This window comes from Camarhynchus parvulus, chromosome 3, assembly GCF_901933205.1.
Source record: "Camarhynchus parvulus chromosome 3, STF_HiC, whole genome shotgun sequence".
NCBI lineage: Eukaryota > Metazoa > Chordata > Aves > Passeriformes > Thraupidae > Camarhynchus > Camarhynchus parvulus.
Window position 1 is genome coordinate 28695723 of NC_044573.1, and position 13093 is coordinate 28708815.

Below are 13093 nucleotides of genomic sequence, written 5' to 3' on the forward strand. Positions count from 1 at the left end.
AGAAAGAAATGAAATAGAGAATGACAGCTGGGAACTGTTTCACATCCTGGAAGATCCCAAAGGCACAATCAGGCAAGACAGAACAAAATCAGTAAATAGAAAAAAAATGCTGGTGATAGATAGACAGTTGCAAATAAAATATTGATGGTTTTGTAAATTAATGTATGAGATTTTAATAACAGAAGAAAAATGATAACTAGAAATTTGAAGGTATGCATTTGAAGATGTAATTTGCATAATTAAGCATATATTAAAGAGTGTGAATTGTATGAAATATCCAAAATTTGATTACAAGGTGAACTTAATAGCAAGAAGAAGTTGAGTGCCTCTTGCCAAATGACAGAAGTTTTTTCTGAAAACAGAATTTCAAAGTTTCAGAAACTCAGAACCCAGCTTTTCCAACAGGCAAGCGATGACAGGCAAGAGAAACTTCACTTTCACTTAACAACTGCTAAGTGCTCTTTTGTATTCATCCTTCCATTTAATTTCGGCCCAAGGCAATGCTTTAAAACCAGCTCATCTACAATGTCTTCATTACTTTCTAATGTAAATCTACAATGTAAAATATGTTTCAGCTGAAAAAATTGTATCCTGATTTTATAAATAGCATTCACTCTTCACTGTAGAACTGAAAACTTGAAACATCACACAAAGTAACAACTCATGTTACTATGTATTCCTCTCACATCATTTGAAGAAAGAGAATACTTCCTTCAAATCCAGCTCTTGGTACCTGTCACAGCTACCAGAGCAGGTGCCAGTGGTTGCCATTCTCCCTCTTTTGCAGCTTTGTGAAATTCATTTCACAGGGTGAGAGTCCAAGGCAATCCCACTTAGATTCACTATCTACCACAGTTGTACCTATAAGGTCTCACTTCACACTTTATATTTTTACAGCACAAAGCAGTGATCTCTTTCTCACTTTGGGACCACACACAATGAAGTTTTAAGCTATAGGCTGAGTTGGTCTGTATTCCTGTGTCCTGGCTGCATAGCCAGAGTAGAGATTGCAATGGGATCAGGCTACGAGCATTGGACTTTTTTGCAGAACCTCATGATTCTTCAGGACACACATAAAATCTAAAAATGAAAACTTCAGCTCCTGCAGCAACTATTCATTATCCAGCTGCATGTGGCACATGGAATGCTGAAGCAGAGGAGCATGTATAACATCTGTAAAATGGCACAGCAATTGAGGTTAGATTACTTCTATTTCTCAGGGCTGCTTTTGCACTCAGAAGAGAACCAGTATAAGACCTCCAAAACTGAGAGATGTCATACAGCTACTCTGTCACTGGAGGCAGTTGCAAGTAGAACTCACACCTCTGTAGCCTAAAAGTGCACTTTGTAGAATATTTTTTGCACATATTAGCATATTACTTCAATGCATAGAGGAGTTTTTGTTGTTTGGGGTTTTTTTCTGGTGTGAATTTCACATCTTTCTTTATCTCTCTTACTTAAAAAGGAAGGTGTTCATAGCACCTGGACGTCATCATTTTCTGTTGTAAGTATATTTTATGAATAGAAAATAATGGGAATTGTATTCCTAGAAACATTATTCCAATTAATGAATATAACTTGTGGTAATAGACTCTGAATTTTTTTAGTAAAAGACTCTCCATCAATTACTACTGACCTGAATCTGGATTCAATTAATTACCTTGCAGTATTCCTGTTCCTTCTGTCCTACTGTTAAGGCCTCAGTGGTAGAAGAGTTAATTTGGGATCTCCAAAGCAGCACAGTCAAAAGAGAGGACCTGCCACAACAAATATTCAACACACAGGTAGAGAATTGGAATGTTTCTAGCTGAAACTGGTAGTGCCTTTTTACCTTCATTCTGAAGCAGATCAAACATTGAAAAGAGAGATATCAGCAGATTTTGTGAATGGAACAATACTTTTCCCGCTTTGGAGCTTTATTGATTTGGGGCAGAAAACTACAAGCCTTGCAGACCACTCCCTGGCTCTGCAGTTGCTCAATCATCTCATGGATGGGAGTCCCAGGGTCCCTGTTGGTGCAATATTGTCCGCAGTGCACTGTTGGGGTAGTGACTGGAACCTGCTCTTCTTCACCCCTCAGTAGTCCCACAGCAGAAGGACTCTGTCTGTTTTGTGACAGAGGCTGACTGGAAACAGGAGTTCTTCAGAATTCTTTATTCTTGGGGAAGAGCAAAAATACCACTGTAAAAATTTCTATCCCACTTCCATCTTATTTGTGAAAAAAAAAGGGATAAAACCCTTTCTCGCTTCCCACTGAAAACCCAAGACAGTGGAAGCAGCCTCTTTCGAGTGGCTAAGCCTTGTCATGCTATCACATTTCTTTGTATGCCTCTGAGTTTCTTTTTGTGCAGATATGTGAACAAAACCTTACACAAGAAAATGTTTGTGGAAAAGAAAATAGAAAAAGAAATTGTCCCCAGCCAACTGAAAGTTGGTTTACTCTCTAATGAACTATTTACAGACAATTTTTCCACCTTGCTCTGAGCTCCAATTTTTAGGCAAAGCAGTGTGCCAAGCACTTGAAATGATATCTATCCATCCAAACATTTCTAGTGACATAAGCACTGAAGGCCATTCATGAATGAGGATGGACTAGAGGAATGAATTAATCACATCTCCATCATTAATTGCAGTGATTTCAATACAGCCAGATGGGTGCTTGGCAGTGGTGGCAGCGTCTCTGTGAAATGTCAGTTTCTCTGGCTTAATATTTTTCTAAATAGAAACTTCAGAGAAAAGTGAGTAGATATATGGAGTTTTTAAACCAGAATGAAGTTATATGTTGAGAAAAATTTCACCAAAATCCCCTCTGTTTGCCCACTAAGATGTAAGAGAACTCTTGTTGTATTCAACTGATGGTCAGACCAATTAATTCCGTAAATAAGTACATAAATAAATAAATAAAAGCTAAAACTAAGAGAGAGATACACAGCTTCAACTCTCTACTTCTCTTCCTCCTATAGAGTGTAGTTTTTACACTCCTGTTATTCACAGAAAACTGAAACTACAGCTTTTGTCTGAGACATACCTGTGATTAAATTTAGTTAATGTAGATACTGGCTTCCTAATCAATCCTTTGAGCCTCCTATGGGAAACTGGAAGGAAATAAATTTAACATCCACAGAAATGTTTAAATATAATTAATTTGAAATGTTATAGAGAAAATTTCTACTCTAACTCCAGGTCCACAGACTGACTCCAGTGATACTGACAGAGATAGTACTGATTTACACTCACAGAAGCCATAAAACAGATATCAGTGAATTTACATATTTCTCTCTGGAGCTTTAGTGTCCTCTTTTTCATTTTAATGTCAGTACTATTGTTTGGAGTTTTTTCCCCCATGTTTGTCTTTATTGAATTACGGCATAATTTGTTCTTGGGAAAGCAGCCTCATCATTTAAAAGCTGTCTCCAGATTTCATTTGCATTTTTACTCCTTTGCTTCTGAATAAAATTTCATTCTTGAAGGTTAGCTGGAAATATAGTGACTACCATAGTCCTGAGAATACAGCAAAGCCTCACAGCAGTTCAGCTAGAGAAAACACTTCATCGTGGGACCTGGAGCCTTGTCAGCAGTAAATGGCAGCATGAGATACCAACATGGGCCATTTCAGTGCTTCAGAGAGATGTGGACTGCTAATGAATGCGCCCAGAAAGTAAATGTTTCCTGATTTTGTATGACGGAAAGGAATTGATAAAAAATTCTAATGCAGTTATTAGTCTGCTAGTACACGAGAGGAGTTAATGAGGCAGAAAGGGATACCTCAACATAGAAGCATTTGGATATCTTTTAGTGGAAACGGTATTAGCATTGGGTACCATCTTAAAACCTGGGAAAACAGCTTTGCTGAGCCCACACCATGCAGGTAGATTCAAAACCCTGACACTGCAGTCATGTTCTTGCTGGGGAAGCACAGTGTGTTGGTGAAAGCATGGCCTGACAACATGGACCTTCCCAACATCAAACGAAGGCCCACAGTGGTGGATAAAGGGATGCAATCTTGGATGTACTATGAATCACTCAAAGTTGTTGATCTCCCAATCTACATGTGCAACACTCATTCACATTATGCTCATTTGCAAGATGGAAAATTTGAGGCATTTCCTTTCAATTTTAACTTTTTTCCACTGTAAGCAAAACAAAGACATAAATGCAGAAGCAAACCAATTAGACAAATATTATTGTGAGTTGAAAAATCTCTGAATTAAAATTTCATGACCATTATTCCTTGACCCAGCAGTGACATGCACAGATTTTAAATAGTTGTACTGGATTTTTACTATGCATCTTTCAGTGGTGTTTATGAAAGGCTGATTAAATGTTCCCTTGAGATTCAGAGAGAATTCAGTGTGTTATTTTGTTTTGGCACCAAAATCTTTCATGAGCATTGGGGTTTTAGTTGTTCTCTCATGAAAAATTTTATCTGCTTTCTTTGATTTTCATTGAAGTTGTCATCAACTTGAAAAATTGTCATCACTTCAGAGAAATTCTATCATTCCTGAAAAGTGAAGGATATTAAACTGCCTCTCCTCAAAGTTAAAATGAGATTCTTGACTTTGTCTTTTGCAAGTTCATTAAAGTACTCTGTAGCTCTAAGCAGGAGTGTTTTTTTCAGTTCTGAATACTGACATAGAAAACTGAAATAATGGTCATTATTACAGTTATCAGTCATTTAATGCTGAACTATGCCTCGAGGATGTTTTATGCAGTATATGCAAGTGCCCCTTGCAGAACATTTAAGCCTGTGCTGAATTCTAATCAGGGTTTCTAATATCTTTTTCTATTTTTTTTTTCTCTTTAGTTGCTGCATATTCATTTCTTCCAACTTCTCCATCTTTACATGTACCTCTTCTCTTCATTAACTATTTCAGCTTATCACAATTATTTATAAAACACATCCACTGTTTCTTAGAGGGTTTGCATCTTTCTCTTATATGGACTATCCTGTGTTCCCTGCATGTGTCTCTTCTTTTCTTTGTAATCACAGAAATGAGAAGGGAAGCACACTGAGTGAAGAGCTCCATGGCCTGAGGCTGAGGGTGGGATTGAACTTTATGACACCCTTCCCAGACTGGTTTCTGGAGGCATCAGAGGTGGGTGTTGTACAGAGTGAGTGTTGCATCTGCCATGCTGGAGTTGTGCATAGAGCAGGCCACAGATTTCTCAGTGCACACAGATTTCATTGCACACAGATTGCCCTGTCTCTGGGACTTCCAGAGTCCTGGGAACTTCCTCATCATCACAAACCAAAAGTTTGGCCCACGTGCTCCACTGTCCCAGCTCCTCACCCTGACTGCCTGCATACTTCAGCCACACTTTAGATGCTGCATTCTCAATTGGCCATGCTCACCAGGCCATGGATAAGGATATGCTCATACAGCTCCTACTAGTAAAAAAGGCCCCACCTAGTTTGATATTTTCTTCAAAACACACATCTCCCAAAATTAGAGGAATATATCACACTTGTATCTTGATAATGTAAGGTTTGCTTTTTTTTATGGGAGGATAGCATTGGAGTCTCATCCATTCTAATTTTAAAAAATGGATCCCTGAGGCATGTTACTATTATGGTTTTTAAATTCATTATTTTTAAGACTATCTTATGATTTTCAAGGGCATAACTCATCATTCTAGGATGCCTGGAATTAACAATACCAAGTGACAGTAAAAACAAGGCTCCATCATAGCATAAACCCTTAGGCAACACTGTAGCAATAAAACAAACACTATCTTACTGCTAAGAAGCTATTTCTAGGTCCCTCTGGGTGTCAGCAGGACTTAAGCAGAGCATAAAAAGAAGTGAATTTCACAATGCATCCAAGTGTTTGTGAAAAAACAGCACAGCTTCTGAAGAATTAATTCTACTCACAGGGAGAAGCTTCCACATCCACTGTACAGAAGAATTATCTAATGAGCAGTTTTACAGGGCAAGTTTCTCTGCAGTGTCTACACCTTTCCTGTCACTACTGACTTCAAGCTATTCTCTCCCCAAAAAAACACAGTAATGTTTTGTGTAACAATATGGAAGGTGAATTGTATTAGAAAACAGGTTTGTTGCTTGATAAACTAAGTATCATTTTGAGCTCTTACAGTTTTAGTTAAAAACTCATAAACACATGTTTGTTTTGCTAGGACAATGAAATGCAATTTAGCTACTGAAGTGCCAATTAACTAAAATTCTGTGCTGGTGCTACTGATGTAAATCAGGCTATTAGATAGGCAGTGCAAATGAAGATGCAGAATTGGTTGCAGCCATTAAGCTGTTGATAATTGAGATGGAATGGAAGGCAACACATTGAATTTAACACTGTCTGTAGAGAGAGTTTAGTAGTCTTTTTTCATTGCAAGAATTTATGGACCGTGCAGAGATAGCACCAGTGAAAACATGACAGTGTAATAGCATGACGCGCTGTAATGCTTTATCCTTTATTGTAAAACAATTGGGAAATATGGAGGTGATGGAACATTACCTCCCAGATTTTCCAATGAACCTTTCCATTCTGCTGTTTCTCATGGGACTGCTGAATCTGAAAACACTGGAAGACTTCCCAGAGAAATCTGATCACAAGGAAGGGATCATAATAAAAGGACCTCAAGAGTCCAGACTTCCACAGGGGAACATCCATGAAGCACTATTTACCCCATCCATTTGTGGATGGCTTGCCTTTCAGGAGCACTTCAGAGCAAAAACACCCAAATAACACATAGAGAAATAAAGATACCTGAAATTTAATTCAAGGAAGTTGATAAGTCAGACGAAGAAAGGCAGAACTCTGCTGAGGAAAACTATTAGGGAAGAAGTTACTTAGGTTGCATCTCAGAGAGATTTTAACATCTGGAAAGCTTTAACAGCTGAAAGGCAATGCTTCCCCTGACTCGTGTTTGAGAGCTGTGAACTTTCTTGTAGACCCAATGCTTAAACACAGTCAGTATTTCATTTTAAACTAGAAATCCACCATACAGGGAAGTCCCCTGTATGCCACCATGAGAATTTGAAGTACAGCTTTCTCCCTCCCCCACTGAAACCTTCTCATTTCATATTAACAATATAAGGGTTTGCATTAATGGTAGCATGAAAAGGAGTGAGCAGACCAGTAGTCTTGGTTGCTATTTTAGGTGTTCCTGGATGCCTAAACATAGCTCTTCCCTGGCTAAGGTTTATGAATTTAGGTCTTTCCTAACATTCATTTCTGAAGTCAGGTAAGGTATCTGAGGATGAGAAAAGGAGGCAAGGAAAGCCATGACCTGTTAGAATCTCTAGCTGAAGCTATGCCATTCTGCATAAAACAGTTGGGTCAGACAGAGAAAGATAACATAATGTATGAAGCTTAGGAGACTAGTCAGGAACTAAAGATAAGAATAGGAAACCTAAATCTATTATCCATTCTAATAAAGAAAGCCTTTTGCTAGAAAATTATTCTTGCAAAAGCTGAGGTTCTTAAGGATTTTAGGCTGTAAATGAGAAGGAATTTAGCAATCCATAATCTTCAAGGTAGTATCTGCATGTTCATATCAATGCATTTCTGTGATAATTTCCCATAAACTCTTCTATGATTGAATTTCTCTGAAATTAATATTAATGCAAAATATATGTATTAGCCTGCATATCTGAAGGCTTGTACAAAAAAAAATTACAATTAACTTTCTGCAAGCATTTATATCTGAAATAAACTACAGTCAGCCAATCATAAAATGAGATCCCTACAACATGACTCTAATGTTCAGACACATGAAAGTGATACATATCCTCCTGAACTGTAAACTGGCGTAAGCCAAATGGTTGAACTGCAGAGAGACATAGGATAGTCAAGAATGTTCTCCAATCAAACAGGATTTGAATGTATTTTTATTCATATTAATTTGTTATATATTATGATGTTCATCTTTCAACAAGAAATTTTAAAGAGTGAAATTATCTTTGTGACAAAATGAATTGGACTTTGCCAGGAGCCTGCCCCGCCAGTTATTCTGGGCAGAAGTACAAGACCTGAAAATACTGAAGTGCTCATTCAACAGGGTAATGAGACTTTTTTATGAAAAGGGATGCTTTCTTCTCTGTTAGGTGTGCTGCCAAGGAGAGTTGTAAGCAGAAGCCTCGAGGTTCACGAGATGTCTCTGGTTTAAGAATAAGGACCTAGGGTAGTAAATGGCTGAGTCTGAATGAAATAGTACACAGAAAACTGAGGACCATGTACCTTTGGGATGCCTGATTTTTCCCTCTCTTCTCAAGATTGAATCTTGAGGTAGGAGTAAACAAATTTCCATATAAACTTTCCTATAGCTTACTGTTAAGCATCATCTTAATGCTCAGCATTAGGAACCAGAATCCAGGATAATTACCAAGAAAAAAGGCTTCAAAATCATGAAGTTTCTTTATATTTTAAATACATGAGTCTGAGTCTGAGTTCTTATAGGCAAATCTTCAGCTTTTCTAAATGAGAAAATTCCTCTACACCAGGGAAATTCCTCTGCATCTCAAGGGAAAGTTTGATTTGTCAGTTGTTTGCTTATACTGCTTGTTTCCAGGAGGAGGCAGCAGTCTTAAGAAGAAAAGTTGAATGTCAGTGACTCATAGCTGGTAGTATGTTGTTCACATAAACTAGGAATAGGGATAGAAGAACTAGAGGAAAAGGCTTACAGTAAAGCCTTGTAGTAAACAGGACTGAAAGATCTCTAAAGTATAAAAATGTATTATGAGCACCATTGATATTTGGTGGCAAGGGAGAATTTAATATCAGGGAACCAAATATCAATCCTTTCCTGTAAAGAAAGTGTGGTTAGGAGGGACACAGATATCACCCACAGCTGTGCTTGAATTTTGTTTGTTCCTCTACTTACCTCTGAAATCAATAATGCCTGCTCTGTGTGGGCAAGAACTTCCAGGCACCAAACTCTTCCACCAGCAGCACAGGTGGCAGCACTGGAAAGAAATAGTGATGAAATAGAAAGAGCTGACACCTGGGCACCAGAACAGGCGCTGTGATTTCTCTTAATATCTTTTGTAGAGATACCTGAATTAAGATTTAATAAACATGCATGTGGGATTTTTCATTTTGCTGGGGTGTGAGTGCTGTGTCTAACGAGAGTACACAAACAGGCGGCAATGCACTTGTAGCTTCGACCTATTGAAATCACACTTTGAAGGGGTATTCTTTGGGGACTGCAGTCTGACCTGAGCCTCACCCTCTGAGGGTGGCTGATCTCCTTCTGTGCCTTGTGTTGAACTGCACAGAGCAGGGCTGGGTGACCCTCCAGAGCAACAGTGGCAGGACCTCAGGAGGAGAATACATTTGTTCTTAAAAAGCTTGTAGGCTACTTTTGAAGTTAGGAAGAAGGAAGACAAAGCTTTAATGAGTCAAAAAACTGTGCACAAAAGACTTGAGAAGAAAATATGGCTGACATAATTTCTGAAACTTACAGAAAATCCCTTTGAAAAGGCAAATACTTCTTTATACCTCAAGTTCATTTGTCTTGAATGAAGAAGGTACATATGCTGAAAGCAGAGGGATAAACTTTAAAATCCCAAAAGAACTATACCAGAGAATCTGAATATATTTGAAGCTTTCCTTAAAAGGCGACCTCGAAGATGAGATAGCATCTCAATGATCCAACAGTGAAAACCCCTTTTATACTTTCCTCCTTCCATTCTCTTCAGTCGTGTCCCTGATGCCTCAAATCAGTTACTCTTGCCTTCACAGGAAAACTCACATTTGTGTATACTTGGATGGGCCTGGATTTTATAAGACAGAGATCTTCTAAATTTTTACATATATTCAGCTAACCTTTTTTAGCAGAAAATGCTCAGAATATTAACAGACAGGAATTGATAGAAGGAAAAAATGAGCTATAGACCCTTCTGAACTTGTTACCTCAATCTAGAACAGTGAGATAAGAGAATTTTGGTCTTCTTTGTTTAAAAAATGCAGAGTCTGATGGTAAAATTTCACTTTTGTTCTATGTTCTTATCAAGCAGATACATAAATTATGATGAACTAGTTGCAATATATCCTTGCATTCTTCTGCTCAGTAACAGGATCAAGCTGGGGAAAGGGAGAGGAAGGAGGACAAGACAAAGCCTGCAACCATTTATGCAAATCAGGGGTGGTCTTTCAAAGCAAAGACTCGAGCAGCGGCAAATGGTGAATAGAAACTGAATGAACTGAACCCTAAATAAATAAAACAAAATATAAATAAATAAAATAAATGAAACCCAAACAATAAATTACAAAGAAATAGAATTAAGTAGAGGGAATGTGGACAAATACACTGAATATGTAAACTATGTAAAACAGATGGCACATTAAAACAGAGGGCACATTAAAAAAGTGATATTAAAGAGGAAGAGAAGGCAGACTGCTTTAAAATTGATAGGTGTGTGTAACAAACCTCATTAAGATTTTATGGAGCTTCACAAGAGAGCCCAGTTCTTGAACTGTGATGCTCATCATCCCTGCAATCTGCAGGAGCAGCTATTCTGACCAAGTTTGATATAGTATTTGCCATTAGGATAAGGCTGCTTGAATTTGTGTTTAAAAAATCCTCATTAATTGTCACATGACAGTAGTGATCTCAAGAAAAGAGCTGGACAAGCAGGAGAAATAGATCAGAGTGCTGTATTGAAAATACATGTCATTGCAATACCCACTAAGAAATGGTGTTATATGTAACAAACAGAAATGTCATTTTAATCACTTGGGAAATGAATACAGTTAGTGAACTTAGGACTCCATGATTATATATCCTGTTAACTCTGTGTTTACTCTATGTTGATAATATCCTGTTTACTGAGCATAAAGATGTTTAAGAAGATACCTTCTTAGGAATTGCTGTTCATGTTTGTTTAATTCTTAAGTTGAAAAAACACCAGATAAAAATGTTCTGGGGGAGGGGGAAAGAAAAAATTAGATTCAAGAGCAGAAAACACAAAAAAAAGGAAGAGACAGATTCCATTTTAACACTCAAGAAAATTCAATATTTTAACTTTAAAATGCAGCAAGTCAGAGAGTCTTCACCTTTTTGTGGTATGCTTCCTCTCCCCTCTACAATGGGTGCTTAACTACTGCTGTGTTTAAAGTAACTAAAATAGGATGTCTTGGGATCTCGGGTTTAATCTTTCTAAAATGAAAATTTTGTGATGTCTTCAGGTGATTTTCTAAGCCTGTATGCAGGTTTTGGAAGAAAAGTTTGGAAAATAAGAATTTATTTTCAGTTGTTTTAATTCTTGCCTAATAGACTGCTAAGCTATTTTCTTTACAAGAAAGTTTTTCCGTTTTAGAGAAGCTCCTTGCCTTTTATTTCCCAAGGCTGCATGACCAAGAGCTATCATGCCAACAGATGTAGTTCCCTGTGGGCACAAAGAGATCTCTTTGGGGTCACTTGGCTACAGAAGAGCCTCTGAAGCTGAAGTAAAAATGTTGTAAGTTACTTGGAACCATTCTTTTCTTTGGGCCAAATATTTCAAGATAATATTTTTATCCATTTTTCCTAACAATATATTTCTGAAGATGCTGATCAGTTAGAAGAAAGGAGTCAATGCACTGGATATTAACACACAACGTATTAATGTATTGTCTTAGGCTATATTTATTTGGAAGGTCAATTCATTACCAGCTAAAATGTTAATATATAAATATTAAGCAAGAGTCTTCAAGGGTAATACTATAATTTTTGATTAATAACAGTGCTACGAATGTGCTCTAATTAACTACAATATGTGCTTCCTATAGCTTGAAGGTCTGACTCTTCTAAGCAAATTATCATCAGTGAAGTCCAAGGCAGTGCTGGATATAAATTTAATTAATTAAAATGCTACACTTAATGAGAAAAAGGTTATTCCACAGAATTCAGACTGAATGCACATATTAGCTTAAGCAACTGACAAACCTTTTCTAATCTCACAATAATTTTTTGATATTAAGTTCTCTGCAAAACATTCCTCCTCACTGTTATTTCAATGAGTTGAAAATGCAGAGGTGAATCAGAAGTAAATCAGAAACACAAGTGTGGTTCTCTCGCTTCTTCTAGAGGGCCTCCAAAAACCCTTCTTGAAAGTAGTAATACATGTGGTGAGCAGGAGGTGATAAAGCCCATTGTTCATGAGATGACTCTCTAACAGAGACAGGATTTGCAGGACCAAAGAGCATTAAGGGAAAACACAGAGCTATTTAACTTTTACCAGCCTGATTATAGGTTTCATAGCAAGCTTGACATGTAGAAGAGCCCTGCAGTCCCTGACACCAGCATAGTTCTGTAGTGCCATGGGGAAGATTAATGTCTTTAAATTAACTTGTGTGTTTAGCCAATGCTATGCATGGAGTGCTCAGCACATACACCTCCACCCAGTGATAGAGCTCCAGGAGACATCTAGTTTGTTCCAGGCCAGTTGGAGTTTTATGATTCATGCATGCTTTCTAATACAGGATGAGGTAATTGGATCAGTAAAATAGCCAGAGAAAGAGGGACACAGTGCCTTTCCCAACCACAGATGGAAAAATCCCTTTCTGGCATTGGAGCAAATTGTGTATCAAGAAGAAAAGGAGCTCAGAAATTCTCTCAGGCTATGAACCAATTTGACTTTTGGGAGCAGAGCCTGTCAAAGCAAATCTGACAACACCATCACAACACTGACTGCCTTCCTGGCTTTAGAACTCCTGTACACAGATATAGGCTTAACCAGCTGCTTCAAAGCCTCTTGCAGATTTTAGCCAGACAGTAAGACAACTCAATAACAGAGAGCTGGGATCTGCCATAATGCATATCCAACCAGATGGCAAACAGAACCAGGTGGCCAGACCTTGAACTGGGCAGCAGAAACATATCTTTAGTTCCTCAAGCTTGCTGGATCCTGTCCACAATCACATAAGACCAAGATTGCTATCCAAATGGCTTCCTCACAGTAGCACTGCATGGCATGTGCATTTTGAAGGAGACAAGGAGAAATTGTAATCTCTATGTAGCTAGATAAATGTACAAGTTTATGTAACTTGTAAACATATGGCATCTGCTTGATCTTCATGCACAACTCAGTCCTGGCATCCAGGAGACTTGCTCTGGGGCACAGGAAACCAAACAACAGCAAAAGATAGAGAAA